Source organism: Camarhynchus parvulus, chromosome 4 (genome assembly GCF_901933205.1).
Source record: "Camarhynchus parvulus chromosome 4, STF_HiC, whole genome shotgun sequence".
Taxonomy (NCBI): domain Eukaryota; kingdom Metazoa; phylum Chordata; class Aves; order Passeriformes; family Thraupidae; genus Camarhynchus; species Camarhynchus parvulus.
In genome coordinates, this window is record NC_044574.1 from 33604570 (window position 1) to 33625282 (window position 20713).

At 35.1% G+C, this 20713-nt stretch overlaps 1 protein-coding gene across 17 annotated transcripts in view; it reads right to left on the reverse strand.

Moving 5' to 3' along the window:
* The window catches only part of TENM3 (teneurin transmembrane protein 3), a 1284378-nt gene that overhangs the window by 633438 nt on the left and 630227 nt on the right, over positions 1–20713 (reverse strand). For 15 of the 17 annotated variants that reach the window (XM_030947660.1, XM_030947682.1, XM_030947681.1 and 12 more), the window contains one exon: positions 1336–1486. The exons of the other annotated variants lie outside the window; for them this stretch is intronic. The gene's annotated coding sequence lies outside the window, so the exon portion shown is untranslated. The remainder of the gene's footprint in view (positions 1–1335; positions 1487–20713) is intronic. 17 annotated transcript variants of the gene reach the window in all.

Consider the following 20713-nt stretch of genomic DNA (forward strand, 5'->3'; position numbering starts at 1 on the left):
GTTTAATAGGATTTGCCATTTTTCCAGTTGCTATCATGATCAGCTTTGCATTTTGATTATCTTTAAACTTTGCCTCAATTTTCTCATAGAAAAGCTCTCAGTAGTAATTGCTTTAACATTTATTCCAGGTCAAGTGGTTAAGTATGAATAATGATGTGTCAAAAATGTACAGTAGTGCTGTCAATAGAGCAATTACCATTTAGCTAGAGATTATTATGGCACAAGAGCACATTATCTGGGCACAGTAAACAGAACAACAAAGAAAGAAGGGGCAAAGGGAACAAACTGATTTCAAAACCTGCTAGTGTTCTACAGTGTGTGTTACTGCCAGATATTAGTTGTTACATAAGAGCAATTAAGTCTGCAATCAGCTTCACTCAGCAGCACTAGATTAGAATGTTTCCAATTAGAACAAGAAGTTAGAAGCATGTTTCTAGAACATTAGCTTAATTTTTAAAAATAATCTCACAATAGCTTTGTTTCCCCTTGCATATTTGGCATTGCTGCTTGCAAAGTGACCATCAACTGGCATTGTGCTTAAAGCTTACCCAAGTCACTAGGCAGCACACTAATGAAAATACAGTGTAAGTCTGCCTCTGGTCACTGGTAGTGGTGTAAAAGCTAACATTTTTTCCCCGTGTGATTTTATATCTTGCAATGTAATGCATTATTGACTTACCTGAAAAAAGTTAAACAAAAGAAAAGTTTAGAGACACACATGTCAAGATGTTTTTTCCACAGCCTCTAATAGCTAGAAATCATTTTGGTATTATTCCTTTAATTATAGCAAAATTAAGAAGTTCTGCCTACAAAAGCTATTTGATCAGACAAATCTTTAAAAATACCTCTAATCCTATCAAACACATGAAAATTACAGTCTGGCAGAACACAGAAGTGTGTCCTCTCAAGAGCTGTCTCCTCCAAGAGCAAAAGCCATTTGTGTTATCCAGTCTGCACACACTTACTTGAGAACTAAGTAATCTCTATAAACTTCCACATTAAAAATTCAGGTGCCATACAGCCTCCAACTTAAAGTATTTAAAATTCATCTTGTAAAACATACATACATACACACACACACACACACATATATATATATATATATGCACACACAAAAGCTTGTTTTCTGCATGTTTTATTATTCTAACTCTTGTTCTGCCCAGCACAGGACAATTACAAGCTGATCCAAATAAGAGAGTGTTGCTTCAATTGCCTCTGAGTGGTAATTAGAAAACTTCATGACATTCCACTATGTTGGGTCTAGAGAGAAGTAGGAGGCACTCTTTACCCTGAAAAATTTGTATGTGTTTCACAATTCAATGATATTAAACTTACCATAGAAGTGATGGTACAATTCCATTAGCTTATCTCTGTACATCCTTTATGCCCACAGCTGAACAGAAATTATGAGCTATGTTGTGTTCTTATAAAAAGAGCTGACCTTGGATGCCACTTCCAGATGAAGCCTTTATTGAATATTCAACACCTGTGAAATAAGGTCAGTCTTTGAGCTCTGTGTTTTGGAAGTACAAATGTCCAGCCTAGATCCAATTGATAATTATTTTAGTCAACCTCCACTGCCAAAAAACCTTAACCCTGAACAACCCAAATTGGAAAAGATAAACATGTACCTTTGTCAAGAAGCATTTCATAGGAAGTGCTTTCTTTTTGAGGTTAAAAAAAGATTAAATCTTTGTTTTTACCTATGCTTGAGACATTTTCCAAGACATGTTTACAAATACATGAAGTATTTATAAATGAGAAAAGTCAATACTACTGGAATAAAGTAATTTTTGGCCTTAAATCATAATTACCAATATTTTTATGTTTAGGTAAACCTTAAAATCTTGGGCTATGTAGATGCCATTCAGTCACTTCCTTGAGAAAAGCTAATATCACTTTGAACACAAACTTTAATTGCAAATGAACTAAAACCTCAAGCTTTCCCTGTTTCCATGGCTTTGCAGTCTCCTGTGACACATTCTCTGAATGTGTCACTCATAAAATCTGCAACTTTTCTTTGGCCCTCATGAATTTCTGATGCAATTTCTGCATTCATCTTTGGACAGTGCCTATAATACGCACTGTGATCTAATGACAAGCATCTTCAAAAATCATGCAGCCACACACAGAGTTTTTGAATCCTGATTATTAGTTAAGCCTATTGTTTTCACTGCTGAACTTGAATTGATTGCTAACACAACTTATGCAATGAAAATTGGGAAAATCATGATTTACAAAGATATAAAATCTATGAAAAGTTAAAATTAATTTATTCTGTGCCTATATAGTGTAAATCAGACTGTCAATAACCAGGATATTGTATAGGATTGTCTCCTATGATTTATATTACAGTACACTTTAATACAGTGTCTACTATATTGTAGTAGGCAGTAGAGTTCTATTACAGTCCTCCTTGATTACAACTCTACCTCTACTAAGAAAGACATCAAGCAGTCCATTTTAACCTTCAGGATTTTTAAAGGATGGAATACATTTGTCTATCACCCTCATAAATGAAAGCAGCTTCTATTTGCTGCAACATTAGAGAATGGGATTCTCTGAATCAGACTCAGGACTGGAGTACTCATAAACCTGTGCAAAACAGAGGAGGGCACAAACTTCCATGTAAAAAACTAAACCCCATAATTGTATCCCATGCATCCCATAGCTCAGTCATGCATATAGGTTATATGAGTGATGACAGAAATAAAATTTGAAGCGCTTTGGATATGACATAAGACTTCATGTTGTGGCCTTCCTCACCAAAGGAAGCTAGACAGATTTCATTATATTGATTGAAAATGAATTAAAAATTATTTTGACTGAGCTTAATTATTATGATTTAAATGATTAAAAAATAAGAACAAAATTTGTCTCCCACCTTGCAGAATCTATTACAAAGAAACAAAATAGACCAGTACTAGCAGAGTTAGAGGCAGCTTTAAGGAGACTTGAAGAGTTCTGAAGGAATATACCACAGAATCACAGAATGAGTTGGAAGGGATCCTTAAATATAATCGAGTCCACCTCAGGCCCCAAATAGCACCATTCCCAAGAGTCTGACCATGTCCCAGTCTCAAAATCTGTTGCCATAAGAGACTGTATTTATGTTAATCAAAATAAGTGAGAGATAAGTTTAAATTAAAAGAATGGATACAGAAATTACAACTGAACTACATTAAAAATTCCAATAACCAATTTTAATCATGAATAATTTGGTAGATTCTAGCATATTTTTTTTCATGTTTTTCTGAACAGACAAATGGTATGGTAGTAAAACCTATAGTTGTACTTTAGTAAAACACAAAACACTTTTGCATCACAGATTTTAAGTCTGAAGGCTAAACCTTTATCCTTAACAAAATTAGACTTGAAATTATTCAATAAATGAAAAATTAAAGGCATATGTCGGTATGAAAACACTGCAGAATGGAAGAATATAACATCTCCAGATATTGTTTTCTTATGTTACCTACTCACATTTTTCTGTGTGCAAGGTGCTTTGCAAATAGAAAAGAAAAATTAGGCCTTTTCCCATACATAAATAAAAATTAAAAATATTAATGTCATATGAAACTGGAAGCTGAAGGAACATACAGGTCTTTAGTGGATGTTCACACAGATGTGGTGATGGGGAAAGCTTGGGAAGCTGTAGAAAGTCTTCTCATTCTTTTCCTCTTCATGACACAACTGAAGGATATAATACAACCTACAGTAGAAAAAGGTCTTGAAAGTGCTCAGAGCCATGTAAATGTAAGATAAGAACTCCAATTGCAATAATAATTTAGACTTTTATGGATCTCTAACTCCCACTGCAATCTTGGATAGCCAGTTACAGAATTAGGAAATTGAGGTAATTTGTGATCTTCTTGTAGCACACTAGAGACCAAGAAATGTGTGAAATACTGACTTTGAGATATTTTTTATTGGGATTTCTGCTTCTGATTTCCCTCTAGTATTTATTAAATAGATTAAAAAAAAACCCCAAACCAACCTACAAAAACCGTTATTTCCCTAAATATCTATAGCTATGCCATCAATAAAAACCTTATCAGAAAAATCTGCCATTATCCTGAAACTTAAGGATTAAGTTACTCTAATGTAACCCACTTTATCCTATTAATGTGATTTCAGGTGCCATTCTTCCAGAAAGCCCTAATCCTTAAAAAGGGGAAGAAAAAAAAAAAAGGGGGGGGATGAAACCATTTCGTTGAGTCATTTGCTTTTTACACTTCAATTTAAGTCAATTTCAGAGGTTTTAAATGTGGATTTTGATTGTTTATGAGCGCCAAATCTAACAATCTCTCATCATGTCTTAGGTCAATTATCACATTGAATGAGGCAACAAAGATGAGTCACATTTAAATAAATATCTAGATTATATAATGAAAACAGAATAGGATAATTTTTGTCTCATGCTCAACAGTTAAAAATTCAGTGCTTACTCCTATTTTTTTCCATTCTCCTGGACTAAGCAGTAGAACTGGATTTGCTGTGGCTTTATTAAAAAGAATTTCAACTTTCAGATTCCTGTGCTTATGAAACAGTGATATCTACCCATAAAAATATCACTAAATGTCCAGATCATTACACTTCTTGCTTTTATCCTCTCCCCACACTTCTGTATATTGCAGGATACTGGAATCATTCCGGTGGGAAAGTACCTCAGTAGGTACCTAGATCAGTTTCCTGATGAAAGCAGAGCCTACATCAATTTCAGACCACATTGTTCAGAGCTTTGTCTTGTTGTGCCAGAGCTCTCACAGGCCTACCAGGTCCAATACTTGATTCTTCTTTTAGAGGAAACTTTTCTTTATCTAGTCACAGCCTGCTCTGCTTCAGTTTATGGTTGTTGTCTCATTCACTGTTAGGAGCCTGCCTCAGTTTCTCACTAACAGCCTGTAGGTATGGACAGGCTGCTATTAGGTAGCCTCAAAGCCCCCTCTTCCTCCAAGCTTAAAAATAACAACTTCCTTAGCCTATCCCCATAGCACCTTTAAAAACAGATGTTTATTGTCATCCCAGAAGGAAATTCATCATGAGGGCAAGTGGAGAGGCGCAGGCACTGGTCTCTCCTCACTGGTGATCAGTGACAGGATCCAAGTGAAAAGCATGAAGCTGTGTCAGAGGAGGTTTAACTTGCATATTTAGGAAAAGGTTTTTTACCCAGAGTGTGGTTGGGCACTGGAACAGGCTACCCAGGGAAGCGGTCGCAGCACCAAGCCTGACAGAGCTCAAGAAGGGTTTGGACAATGGTCTCAGGCGCCTGGTGTGACTCTTGGAGATGGTCCTGTGCAGGGTTTAGAGTTGTCCTCTGCAGGGCTTTGTATATTGCTTGTTTTTGTGTTCATATCCATTAAAGAACTGCTGCTGAGAGCAAAATATCATTTTAAAATCACATAAAAACTTTCTTAAGGTTGTCTGAAGAGTTTGGAAAATAGCATGTTAAAGTTTCTCTGGTGAAGATGAGTACTGATACTCAAAAAATCCTACACTCTGTTTGTAAAATCAGTGGTCATATATACTTCTCAACTTCTTCCTGGCTTTCTCATTTTGGTTGCTGAACCACTGACAAAATAATTTCAATCAGTCATCCAGACCTAGATGCATTTGAATCCCCCTTTCTTTTGAAGAATAGTGGAAGAATACTATGGTGCCATTCATGTATCACTTTCTCAAATTATTTTCCAAATCTCATTAAAAGACTATAGCATTAGATAGAAAGAGAGAGAGAGCATCACTTCTGGCAGTATTATCTGGATTCAATAGGATGTAATAATTCTAAACAAAGTCCCCTCAACCACAGGAATTGTTAACAAAATATTTGCATAATTCTGGTAATAAAACTTAAACCTAACATCACTACTCCTATGAAACACAAATTCTAAATACAGTCTTTCTGTAAAATAAAAAAAAAAAATCTTTGAACAGATCAGAAACAAATCAATGTGTTAAATAGTAGGCCAAGATGCAGACTAGCATGCATGCAGTCAGAATTCGTGCTCAGCCTTGGTGCATTTTTATGACAGATTTACAAGATCCCAAAATGCGTTTGAACATCAAATGCATTCAGTGTTAAGTACCTTTAATCTGGAAAACTTCCCAGCTTATACATCTGTCCCTTTAGCCTGTGCTACACAGCATGTACTCACTTACCTTATGACTAAAATCTTTAACAAGAATAAAAGTATACCAGCTTGCAACTTGTAATAAACCAAGAAAAGGGAATAGCACAATATTAAAGGTCTGTTTAAAATTCATTGCATCCAGCCTTGGCAGGTGAAGAATCAACTTCACTTCACCTTCTGTTTTTGACAGCTTTTTCTCACATTTCACATTTGAACAGTAATTTATAAATTGGTTGACCCTTTCCAGTCAGACATGCCTTTCAGTAATATGAACTGGCATACATATTCTGATTGGAAAATGGTTTTGCTGGGATAAAAGCTAAGCGAAATAAGTAATTAAACATTTTTGTTATTTCTAAGTGATAGTAGCAGAAAATGAACAGGAAGTGTTCCTTAAAACTTCCTGAAATCTAGCCCATTTTTTGTAGTCTAGGAAGCATTCTCAAGACTATTAAATGTTGCAAAATATTACAGAAATACTGAAACAGATGCAAAAGAAACCTGCTATTCTTCCTTACCTTGGTAACAGATTATTTTGAAAATTATACTTTTAAATTTAACATCAACAAAGTGACGTATTTTTATATTGGAAAATCAAAACCTCCATGAGTGACCTTTTCCTAAGAACAAAATTATTTCTCTTACCATGAAAAAATACTGTGCATTTATTTATTTTGTATTTTTAATTCAGATTCAGACATAAGTCACACTACTGTTTCAGATCTCTAGGTCTGGATGGCAGGAGTTTGTTTTAGGCTTGCAAGAGTCAATAATAATTTTAAATTATCCTAGGCAGGCATCAAAATGTTCCTTCAGAAACTTGAGAATCATCTATGTGTTCAGCTTTGCAGACTTTGAATAGTATTATCTCTAGTTATTTATATATTTGGCATATACCCTTTCAGACTCCTTGGAAATTGTATATAAGTAACACTTTTTCTATCCACTTATTATTGACATCTGTTCTGAGAGATGGTAGCTCTGGATAAGAAGACTATCTAGATGCAAAGAGAAAGAGAAGCAAAGAGAAGCTACCTGAAGAGAAACACACAGCTCTAAGGGAAGGGCAGTGGCAGAAAAGGGAGTTTCAGCCTATGTTTCTCAATGTGTTGAAAACACAGCATTTATTACAAATACAGCAGCCACTAATGCTTCTTAAGTCATGATTCAACAGTTCCTGGATGTGATCCTGGAAATTACTTGGTGAAAGCAGATGCCTGTACTCATGTTTCTTGCAGTACTGGGAGTCTGCACCTGAACAGACAATTGCAACTCAACACATTTAAACAAAGGCATATTATTATTTAGACATAAAAACTCAGTGAGAACTTATCCTGTAGATTATCGTTCAATTATAACCTCTCCTGTGAATATAGACAAGAGGACTATGTGGAACTTTGCAGTTTGATCATTTTAAGTCTTAGAAACCAGAAGACATAAAGTATTCTGATTAAAAATTGGATTAATAGCTTCAAGATCACAGTAAAAGCCTTTAGTTCCTGTGAATTTCCAATATGCAAACAACTTTCATTCACGTTATTGTAAAGCCATTTCATTCACTTTACATTAACATGGGACAGCACAATGATTTCTTCATCCATTAGAATCCCCTAATATTTGGCTTATTTGTCATATCGAACCCTAAACCTCAGACTGCAGCTATCTTCCAGCTAGGCAGTAAGAATCAGGCTAGTCTTCAGACCTTTTTTCCTGCCTAACATTACATGAGACTTTTTCCATAAGGAACAGGCTACTGTACTTTTCCACTACTCCTGCATCCTTTCGGCCTATTGTCAGTAAGGGAGTGAGGATAAAAATTGGAGATTTTCTCCATACCATTTACATTTTTTAGTGCAGATAAGCAAAACTGAAACATTTAGAAAAAATGCTGGAGAGGCAGAATAGCACCACAGAGCAACACTTCATGATTGTACTGAAGTATCATGTTTCCATCAGAAGCATCTTGCATCAATGAAAAGTAATAAAGGCAATTGCTATTATCTAATTTTACAGCTGGCACTATTATAAAGTTAGGGAATTTCTCTGTTTTCTTACAAATCTATTACTTCTTCTTAGCAAAAGCTCTTAATACACTGATCAGAAATTGTAACCTTGTACATTTTATGAAACATGAATGATGTCCCTATTGGGTTTCTAAAGAATGAATAGACTACAAGATAAATCTAAAGCAATGAAAGTAGAATGTAAGGAGGGATAAATGGTAGAGAATCCTTTAAAAAGTTGTATTTTCATGATAATGATATTAAAATTGAGTTAATTTTTGAAGTGTATTTGACAGTATTTTTATGAGAATCTTTGCTAGATATAAACATTGAGAAGTAACACAAGATTAATTATAGTGTATTGCTTTTATCAGCACCTATGAAACTTGATAGTTACCATCTCTCTAAAGTAAATACAAAGCAGCAGATATGTGAGTCATTTACTGTAGCTATATTGCTCCTGCTAATTTATGATGTGAATGATTTAGCAATTACTATGAGCACTAGAGCCTTAGGCAGCAGTTGTCCAACATGTTTCCCTCTGACAAGAGTCATATATCTTGCTCTTGATGTGTCAGGACCTTTAAGCAGATGCATCATGACCCAGCACTGTTCCTGTGGCTGACCTGTGGAAAATCCTATGTGAATCAATGACAAATAAACCCCTTAAACTGCAGAGATAACTCTTACATAGTTATGAAGCTTCAATTTAACAGTAGAAACCTGCAAGGGGAAAAAAATAGCTTCCAGCATCTGTGGATCTCTGTCTTGTCCTCTGCTCTTCAGCATTTTTAACTCCTTAAAATGTTTTGATACACCACTTACAGACAACATGAAATAAATATATCAGTTGTTTTATATGCCTATAACATTGAAGGCATTTCTCTGAGGCTTTGAAAAATAAGACTGTTCCATATTCCTCTTCAGTTTTGCTCATAATGTTCTGGTTGTCTGCCCACAGAGACAAGGCCAAGTATGATCAATAATTAATAATAAATGCTTCCTTTTAAATGGCTTCATCAGTTAAGCTAAGTTGATGGATATGTGAAAAGTAAAAAAAACCTAGTTATACTAAGTAAAATACTGGAACAACCATAACTGTGTGTTCTATGATAACTAAGCGACAGTCTACTAATAAAATTTAGTAGATAAGCACCCCAATTAAAACATGGCTGTAGTATTAATGGAAGTTGTATTCTTCTACTACAGTCAAACAGCTTCTCTGCACATTAACCTAAGACTGAAGGAAGATTGTTACATGGTTTCCTATGAAAGAAAATTATAATTTGTATTTCTTCAGATTTAAGACTACAAAAAGTATAATATAAAGTTTCAGACTGATTACAGATTATTTTCTTCCATGGGGTATATTGTTTAACTCCTATACACTGTATTTTTAAGTTTTACAAAAACCTGTGTAAAAATTATGATGTTCATATAGAAAAAAAATTATGATCTGTTGAGTTACTTCCAAGAAGAATAATTTCTGGAGGCCTCATCAAAAGCTGTATTTCACTAAGTTAGGCAGCTAATTGCTTTCAGCTTTAAATTGATTTCAGACACCTAGAGCATAAGTACATGACAAGGAGGCTGTCAAAATTTCAGATTAGTAAAAAAGATAATTTTTACCTAGGAAATACAAATTCTAGATACTTGGAAAGAGTGGATACTGTATACGACAGTCTTCAAATCTCCTGAAGTATAAGAATTTCAGTTCAGTTTGTAATACATGCTGGAAACACAATGCCAGTACAGATCACTCAAGTTGGCAAATCTGGTTCTCTAAGTTGCAGGCGATAAAAAAATATTTTTTCTAGTTCTGAATAGACACATTTTTCAACAATTTTTTAGAGTCCATAGACCTTTCTCAACATCCTCTACTAAATGCAAGACCTGTAGGAAAGACCAAAAGCTACAAACATGCTATGACACAAAAAGAGAGCAGGAGAAAATTCAGGACATTGTCAATGTACAAAGTTACTGTAACAGTTATAAATCTGTGAAGTATAACTCCTCAATGTCTCTGACAAATACTGCATATTATACTTTTTAGAAAAGAGAAACAAAACCCCAAACCTCCCCATTTTTACAAAAGTTCTTTTCTACCTTCAATCTAATCTATTGATCTTACCTTTTACAAAAGCTATTTCAAAAGCGATGTATTTCAGGAAACCTAAATTTCAAGAAATTGTGATGTGACAGTATCTTGCCAGATTGGAGATCAACCTGTCATTTTTCTTGTCAATAGATATTTTAGTTTTTCTGTTTACACTAATTTTAAATGCATTAATGTCTTTCAACAATGAATCAACTTAGCTTGACCCTGAAGGTATCAAGTGAAGGCCTACTTTTTGTCATTCCTTGAAAAAAAGGTTTGTTTGTATCCAAAGCAAAATCCCTAAGTCTTAGAACTTTGCATCGCAACCATCAGAGGTCATGATTTTGGACAGGGTGTAGCAAATTGTAAGAAAGATATGTCTCTACAAGGTGAATTATTATACATTAGATATGACAAACAGTAGAAAAAATATTAATTCAATAGATATAAATACTTTATCATATGTGTGAAGACCGACTAGTGATTTGAGACAGCTATTTCAAGGCACTAGAAATAAAAAAACTGAATGCCACAATAAAACTTCCGCATGACAAAAAAGAGACAAAGATCCTATGTGCCACTGTTAAGTTTCAGTATCCAGTTTGTAAAATTCAGAAGTCTAAATGAGGTTTGTAAGATCTTTTAAAAAAATTTGAAGAGAAACACCTCAGATGGCCAACAGATGACTATAAAACCTCACTGGGAGCTTTAAGTGTTTGAGCATACAGCAGAACAAGATTTGCAATTCAGGATGTACCCCTGATTCCAGAGTGCGGCATGATTGAGCTGCTGTTCCATACTGTGCACATCGTCACTGAGGGATGTGGTTTCAGGGCAAAGAAAAGGTGAGTGCACCCCCAGAAGTGCAGCTTTGCCTCCCTCTCCCCAGCAGGAATGCTGCTGCCAGGATCTGCCCTGCAGACCATATCCTCTGCTATGGCAGCCCATCCCCTACCAGTTCCTCTGAGACACAGTTCCAAGGCACGGTGATGGAAAGCAGCAGTGGTGTGAGAAGCACCGCAGGGAACTGAGTGAGGAGGTGAGCCCAGGTCCAGCTGAGTCCAGCTCAAGCTGGAGGGAGCTGAATGGAGACACCAGTGCCAGAAGCAGCCATGTGGAATGGAGTGCAGCATCTGGGCAGCAGCATGGCAGGACATGGACAATCGAGCTTTCAGGGGTTTGTCCCTCATTGTTTTTTGTTGTCTTGTGCTCAGAGACAGGAGAGCTGGCTGTGGGAACAGCTGCCATCTTTGTCCTGGGAGCTGCTTGGACACAACCTATGGGCAGCGTCTGCCATCATGTCTTTGTCCCCACAGCCACGGAGAGCTAAGTTGAGGTGAACACCTTTTGTGCCTAAAGCACTTGTTTTGAGTGCATTCTTCACTCTAACATGGCTGCTGTTACTGTGTCCTTCTCGCCCTTCTCAGTCCGTTGCCTTTTGATTGCAGTACACTGTTATCTCAACCCAAAATCTCTGTCTTTGTCCCTCTTTTACCAGAAGGGGTGGGAGGAAAGGGGAGTGGCTTATTTGGAGTTTATTTCTGACTGGTGTTAAAACCACTAAATCTTCTCAAATTAGAAGCATAAATTACCTCCTCTCAGGAGAACAAGGATCACGTCTTTAATTTAAAATATTTCCAGAACAGAAGCAAATTATAGTATTAGTATTCTCTTTCTCCTTCTCATAGTCTCCTTCACCCTAACTCAACTGACCAACAACCAAAGCACTCACCAAAATATGGTGAGACTATATTTTAGCCCAAACTAAAAATAATATTTTGTCTTTGAAGGAGAGTAAACAAATTATTATTGGGACATCTTTTTTCTCTATATATAGAAAATGGCAATATGGAAGAAGAAGAAAAAGATGAGTATGATTGCTGAACTCATTGATTTGAACAATTCCCTGTTTCCTCCTCTGTGCTTCCAGGACTATTTATTCATTTTACATTAAACAATCACTGGAGGATATACAAGGATTGGAAACCCATGACTACTCCTCTTTCATCTCCTGATTACATTCTTACAGAACTAACTCATGCTTCCTCTCTCTGACACACAACAATTTATTATTTTCTGCAGTATGACACAGCAGAAAGAGTTATGTCAGTAAATCCGTCAAACTGCCTCTGTAAGAACTCAGAACCTGGAGGTCTTCCCATCTGAATAAAGGACTAATTAATTACTATTCTGCCAGGCTGAAGAGAGAGAGGAAGCACTCATTTTAACTCCTACATTTTAGTGGTTTTTTTATTCGCTATCGTTGTGGCTTTTGGTGAATCCAATCATGTCAGCATGAGTTAGGCCTGCAGTGGCTATTGTAACTTACCATTACTTACTGACCTCTTACAACTCTATATTCCCTGCTTCCTACTGACTCCCTCCACTCTATCCTGGCCTATTTGTAATGCCAAGATTTTAGTCACTGCTAAGTTGAAGTAGAGGACCAGAAGAAACTAGAAGAATTTTTTTTCTTGACCTGAGTCCAAAACAACACTTCGATGCCCAGTAAACACATATAAGACCATATCATACTAAAAAAAGGTACCAAAGGAAAAAACCACATCAAAATACATAAAAATAAGCTTTCCGTTAGAAGATAAAATATTATACTTATTCTGAAAAAAAATAATAGCATAGAAGTGACCTAGGACACTCATAACAAAGGGAAACTACACAGAAGAGGCATTTTGGGAACACGAAGGAACAACAAAGATTAGTAATAGAGCAATGTAATACCTAGTTATGAACTATACAGGAAGGACAGATTAGGCTGAAGAATGATATCCATGAATGTCATTAATCCTAAAAAAATACATTAATAATCTCACTTCAAACTCATACTTCTGCTTTACAGCAAAAATGATAGCTTTCTTTAGCCAGCTCTTCACCATTTTATTGGTTTTTTACTGATGGTTTCCATTGAGGCAATACATCAAATGTTGTCTCCAAGTCCTTACAGATCATATCTATCACATTTGCCTTATTAAAAATCCAAACCCATAAAGTGTCTCTTTAAATTAAAGCCACACTACATTTTATGTCATACTCAGGTTGATGCTCGTGCATACCTGAACTACTCTTTATTATTTTTCAAATGTTCCCAGGTTAAGAAATTTCTCATTTTCCTTGGTGTTTTTAAATTTAGGTGTAAACAACTCTCCCACTTATCTGCTACTTGTCTCTTTAAGGTTTCAGACCAGCCAGTTTATGGAGCCAGTGACAAGTAAGCCAGTGACAAGTAAGCACATCTATGAAAATATAGCAATACTTTGTGCAGTGAGCTGTTGTGTAGGTAAAAGTACTAGGTACTAGGTTATGGTACTAGGAACAAACTGATGAACTCTGCTAGGTGGTGCCAGTTATGTGCAGAGTCCCTTCACATTCATCTGTGTTTTATTCCAAAGATTTCTGGGGCCTCTTCTTATTTTTCCACACCTAATTGACTGAGGAAACCATAACACCACAATACCACATTTGACTCTGCATTAATTTCACACTACACTTATATAGAGATTTACTGCTATTCCTAAAATAATAAACTTTCATAAGAAGTATACTATGCATGGGAAGTACTGCCCAGAAACTTCCAAGCAGGTGGCCAGAAATATGTTCTTTCATTATCTGGTGCATTCCAGCCTAGCACTAATTCAGATGATGAAAATCGTGACTAAAATATTTACTGTTCTCGAGTCATATTGTATGTCATACAGTTCAACAGATTAATTAAAATCCCTTGTAGTGGGGCTGCTATTTTTTCCCATATTGTTCTTATTCATTCCCCATTGTGCATGAGGGCTTTTCTCAATTTCCCAAATGATACATAACAAACATTTGTTTGCTGTCACCTCTAACTTGGCATCATTAATACTACATGAGAGTATTGAGAGCTATTGTTATTTTGAAAATATTTGTCTAAATATTTAAATAATCTTTCTGTAGTGTCCTTTTACAGACAACTTTAATATAGTTGGGCCTATTAAATGTCTTGCATATTTGCAGAAGTCTTAATAAAGATGAATGAGAAGATCCTCCAAATACACTGATGATTATGAAATACAATGAAAACAACCAGTAAATATTGTTTATAATAGATAAATTATTGCATGTTTTTCATTCTGTAAGACACTTGAGGCTTCATGAATTCTTACTGAAAAATGCCTTAAAACCAGAATGATTTAGGAAATCAGTCTATAAATCATGTAAGTCTAAAGTCCTCTTTTGATATGGATCAAGCATTTGCTGACAGGTTGTAACACATATTCCTCAGTCTACATGCATAAGGGAACTGCTAACCTTAGCAACTGGTCTCCAAGAACCAAAGAGTAACCATCCTAAAAAAATCCTGGGAATGAAGCCATTTGCATCAAGATTGATTGGAAAGAAGGGAGTGGTTGGAGATACAGAACATTTGCTGTAAGAGAAAGGGTGCTACATAAACAAGGATAGGGCTTTTAGAGAGAAGAATAAGTTAAAAGTCCCTAATTTTAAAAAAGACATCTTCTTTACTCAAAGGTCAGATCATGGAAGCGCAAGACAAATAATGACTGAGGTGTTTACAAAAGAAAGACTAGACATACTCCAGAAATTTTTGTAAGGCAACAGAAGTAACATGAAAAGGAAGCATGAAAATGTAGCTAAAATTTGCATAAACATAGAATACCTCAGAAAATTATTTTGTTACCCCAAGTCTTTTATACTTACTATCCCAGTATTATTAACCATTCATAAAGGAATTCTAAGGTCTACTGATTGACAAAACTTGGAATATAAACTATTCTGTAGCTCCCAATACGCAGGACTGGCCAGCTGGAACCTCAAAATTTCAGCCTTGTCCACAGAGAATTAATTCTACTGCATGGGTTCCAGCTAGACTTAGATGTGTACACAATCATCTAGAAGTTCTGTTGTGCTAAAAAGAGTCAACTTCATTCAAACTACAACTGTTTATTTTCAGTTTTACTGCCAGCTTTGTTCAGATAGACAGATCAAAGTATTAGGTTTGCATGTCAGTGAGTGATATTTATAGTCAGCAGTCTTCCTCACAGATATTCTCAAGCTAAAGAGGTTGTGTGTTTTTGGGAGAAGTCAAGTACTTCTTGCAAATCACAGGTAGAAAGACTTTATGAGAAAGTCCAACTTAGTCTCTGTAACTCTGCTGGACATCTGTGATAGGTATATTGTCACAAAACAATTCCTGCTCCAGGAGAAGAAAACTATTTTATATGAAAACATTGAGATGTAACAGTAGAACTTATTCTAAGATTTACAAACTTCCTAGACTTTTGCATTCTAAACCTGGGTATAAATAACAGCTTGTATAAAACTGCTAATGTTAACAGTGTGTCTATTACTAATTTGTATCCTTCAAGTTTTTCTTAGCACATCTTTCTTTTCATATAGATTATACATGACAAGGGCTGTAATTTAGGTAGATATTTGGGTTTTATTGATTTAGAAAATCATAACTTTTGAATAATAATTAATGAAGTAGTAGTGAAAAGACCTATTGTCTACATTAACATCTCAGTATTTTCTTGCACTTCACCTATTCTGCAAAATACACGTTTATATTGTAAAAAAAAACCCCAACAATAGAAAATAAGTCAGAAACTGTAACACACTACCACATTCTCTAAAAAGAATGAGGAAGTGAAGATGTTAAATGTTTTTTGATCCCTCTCTCACATATTACCTAAAGGATCATTGAAATCCATAAGCTATTTCTAATTAGTTTCTAATGACCTGAGAGTTCTGCAAGTTTAGCATCTTCTGTATCTCATTTGATTTCCCTTTTGGACTAAAATGATACCAAGAGGGCTAAAATGAAGATAAACCACACCTCCATGATCCCTCTGGTTATTGGACCAGAGACATAAATACAGGAAGGGCTAAGGGTAAAGACCATCATCATCATTAGTTTTATAACCTTTATTAACAAAAAAATACACAGTGATTGTATAACTATAGAGTCTATTGATTTACTCTATACAAAATTCAGAGTCAAGTCTGGATAGTTCTTTAACCTCTTGAAAAGGATTGGAGAAAAGTTGAATCTTTCCCGGAAGATTTAGTAATTAATTTGCTACACTATAAAAAAAGAAAAGTATCTCAGCAGAAATCTGTCTCAAGTGTGCTGAGGAAAAAAAAAATTGATAAAGGACCAGATTCACATTTTTTGTTCATTGATTACTATTTGGTGTCCTGATAAACTTAGCAGTTTAGGAAGTGATCGAAGTAATTATGAAATTGGCACTGACTTTGGAAAATGCATAAAATCCTCCACGGTTTCAAAGTTAATTAGCTAAATATTAAAGTAATCAAAGTGCTGAATTTTTAAATTTATTGATAGTAATATTTGTGAATACTGTGGTTATATACCTGTTTCCTATTTGCAAATAAATGAAGAGCGGGTAATGTTAGTCCTTAGTAATCCTTAGTGCAACATTTTTTATTTGCTTTTTCAAATTTGGACTCATTATAGCTATATAATTGGTTATATATCATACTAAGAACTCATTCAGTTGTAAAACATCTCTACAAATTTTAACTTAGAACTGCCTCAAGGTGATGAAATAGACATGATAGAAAATTTCAGGGTTGTAAAGCAAGGCAGAAAGTCTTTGAAGAGCTGTTGAATCTATAAATCTCACAAACACTCTAAAATATGCCTTAAAAAAGTGACCAAACTTGTCATTTAAAAGGAAAAAAATATTGACAATATTACATGACATGACTGAAATTGTAAAGTCACCACGATTAAAACAGAGTAATTCACTTTGAACTAACTCTAGTTGACTCCTCTAACGTGCCTGAGGATTGTCTGTGGCAAGCCCAGAGGAAATCTTTTGTGCTTCAGTAAGCAATAAGCCTTGCAAATCATTATTCTTTCAAAGACTAACATAGGGGATACCAGTAATATCTGGGCTTCTTCTTAAGCTTCTTGGTGTCCAAGGTACTAATTCAGTACATAAACCTTTAACGTTAGATTTCTATTATATGATTTACATTATTTGACCTTCTTAAAACATAACTAGGAGTGTCTCTATTGAAAGAAACCAAGACAAAACAGAAGTAGCATTGTTCAATAATCCATCAAATATCAGAAATAATAATAAAATTTCTCTAAGCAATTCACACAGTTTGCAATCCACTAAAAACAGTGTTATCAATGAAATCTCCATCTAAATAGTATTTTATGTTGTTTCAAAGGCATTGCCCACACATTGTTATATATTTTTGTTTTGTTTTCGGGCAATACCAGGCGATCTGTTACAACCAGCTGTTTTGTAATCCTTCAGTGGCAGAACTGTAGTGGGATTAAGAAGCTCTTGTGATTCTTGTACTTCTTGCTCTGCAGTGATAAACATGCAACTCCATCACAAGCATACAGATGCCGGCATATCTTGCTATGCACACTGTAAACAGCAACCCAATAGTCCATCTTCTAGGGAAATAACTGCTTTTTGAATTCATCTTGCATCATAATTTTACAGGTTAGTTACTGTCACATCTTCCATTTCTATAATTTTTTAAATAGATTTTTCAGCTTTGTGTGAAACGAATTCCAACATGCATGTTATAAAGAGCAAATTGGTAAAAAACTTTAAAAACTTAGCATAGCCTAAACTTTGACTATACCAGATCACCAAAGCCCAGAATTAGTTATGTCACTTATGTGGAAGTATAATAAATAAATGAAAATACATATTATGCCCAGTGAAGTGGTGGATGCCTCATCCTGGGAAGTGCTCAAGACCAGGCTGGATGGGGCTTTGAGCAACCCAGTCTAGGGGAGGGTGTCCCTGCCCACAGCAGGGGGTGGGAACTAGATGATCCTTCAGATCCCTTTCAGCCCAAGCTATTCTATGATTCTATGGATATAGCTGCAACACTGCCTTTGTTATAAGGAATCCAAATAGCAACATCCTCTCATATACAACTCACGGATGAAATAGCATTAGATTTCCAGGAGGCTATCCACTCACAACAGGGACTGAGTGAGACCTATATTTACAGATTTATCCTTTTCAAACATACTGGCCTTCTAGAAGCAACTTATCAGTCAAAGATAGTACTCCATTTAAAGCTGCTGCAACATTAATGTTGCAGCTTGTCTCCATTTTTCAGCTAAATAGAGGTTTTCTTTCTCACATCACATAAAGTCCTCAACCAGCTCAGGCCTTCTAATAAATTGCTAACTCTGTTACAGTATATCTTCTATTATGCCGCTTGTTACTTTAGTAAGACAGGAAATTAAAGCAATAAAACACTTTCAAAATGATAGGGCACACTCAGGCAGTCATTTTTCTTATGTTCCAGTATTATTCTTCAAAAGACCTTTTATGATACTAATATTAAATTCTTTGAAGTTTGAAGAATCTGTTGAAAGTGTCGAATTTCTAAGATATAATGCTCAAATATTGCATCTACTCATGCATTTATTAAAACTGAGAATGTGGGATGGAATCAAAAAAAAAAACAACACAAAATGCAATACAGCTAAATAATATATGACCTGATACATTTTAGATCCACATTAGGGAGTACAATGTGTGGAAATTTGATTTAATGCTAAGGAAAATCTATTTTGCTTTTGTCTCACCTTACGTGCCCAAATGCACACCAGATGTGGTCATTCATATAAAAGGTTGGTAACTGCACACTGCAGCACAGAAAACCAGACAAATAGTATAATGGTCACTTATTCAGTGTGCTCACATTAAGGAAATTGAATCAAGCTTATGAAACTATGCATTCTTTATTAACCCTGTAGAAGAAGGTCACATTGACTGCTCTTCTAATGGAATGCACACTAAAAAGATTGAAAGACATCATGTGAAAGCACAGAAAATCTCCTAAGTTAAGTCTCCTGATGAAACATTTACAACATGAAATTAATAAAAACATTGAAGGATTTATCTCGTTATTAAGAACCAAATACACTTAATTACATATATTTGAAGGGAAAAAAAAGGAAAAAGAGGAAAGGGAAGAGGAAAAAGGAAAAGAAAAATGAAAGAAAGAAAATTAAGGAGATAGAAAAAAAAAAAAGGAGAAAAAATAAAACTAAGCTAAGCTACCAAAGATTATACACAATGTCTGCTATGTATTAAAGATTGGACTCAATGATCTTAGAGTTCTTTTCCAAGCTAAATAATTCTAAGACTCTGTAGATGTTCAAATAGGAAGCCTAAAAGAAGAGTGAATATTCACTATATAGATCCTGATTTCTCTGTGATTTAAAGTTCAATATGAATTTTCCATTTTACTGTAGCTATGAATTACTTTTCCAGTTTCATTTTATCTGTTTTTATAGAGAATGTAAACAACCTGTGGTGGCAGTTCTAATTTAGTACATGGACAATTTCATTTAGCAGAATGTAACAATATACATAGAAGGTCCAATGTTGCCATACTGATTGAAATTTACTGTTTCAAATTAAATATAAGCCTTCTATTTCTATACAGTAAAACAATGGAAATGAAGTGTAAATACAAAAGGTAAAAACTAAAGGCTATTTTCTCAATTCCATCTAGTTCTGCAATGTCCACTTTTTCCTTATTTATCAAATTATTAAATTTTTGGTTTTTATGTATGTTTGGCTAGTAATTCAGTGGGCTAAATCTAAGATAAAACCACTCAATAACTTATGTTTCCTTTTGCATTTTTGACACATTTCTTCTCTGTTGGAATTCCAAAGCAATCAGCTACCTGGGGATATATACTTCTTCAGAGACCTCTTCTCCACTATATCAATTAACTCAAAAGCAATTTTGGATACCTTCCAACGTACTACCACCATCTGGTCTCCCTTAAGCCTCACAAGCTGGAGTAGACTTGAATTGGTCTGAATGATGGCAATTTTCTAAATTATTAACAAATTAGGCATGTTTCTATGCTGTTTCCTTTCTTTGATTTGTTAAGAAATTTCCTAGTGACCTAAAGAATCCTTGGGAATATTTTTAAACATCTAAAAGAAATCTCCAAGACGGGATGGGGATCACCTGACTCACTGCAATGTGATACTCTTCAAGAGCATGTCCCTTATGACTGTGATAGAGGAAACTGAAAAACGGATTTCAGCTTCCACCTAATCTGTGAATCTCCCTGTAATTTTTATGTAGAACAAGCTCATGAAGCAAAAGGTCAACTCATTAGTCTCCTTCAATATAGAATTGAGAAATGGCTGGGCAACATGAGAGGTCCAAAGAAACTGAAGGTACTTCTAGACTTAGTAATGTGGAGACAGCCATTAATGAAATTTTTAAGGATTAGAGAATGGTCCATCTTCAAAGCAAGTAAAATTATAGCTTTTTTTTTTCTTTCAATCAAGACAACATCGTTTTTTCCCTCAGTTTAGGTTTTATAGCATGTTTACCACTTGATAGGTACAGAAATGTGACTAAAATGTGGCATGTGATACATGTTTTTTTTCTCTGCCCAGGAGAACAAGTCATCTCAACACATAAGCCCTTCT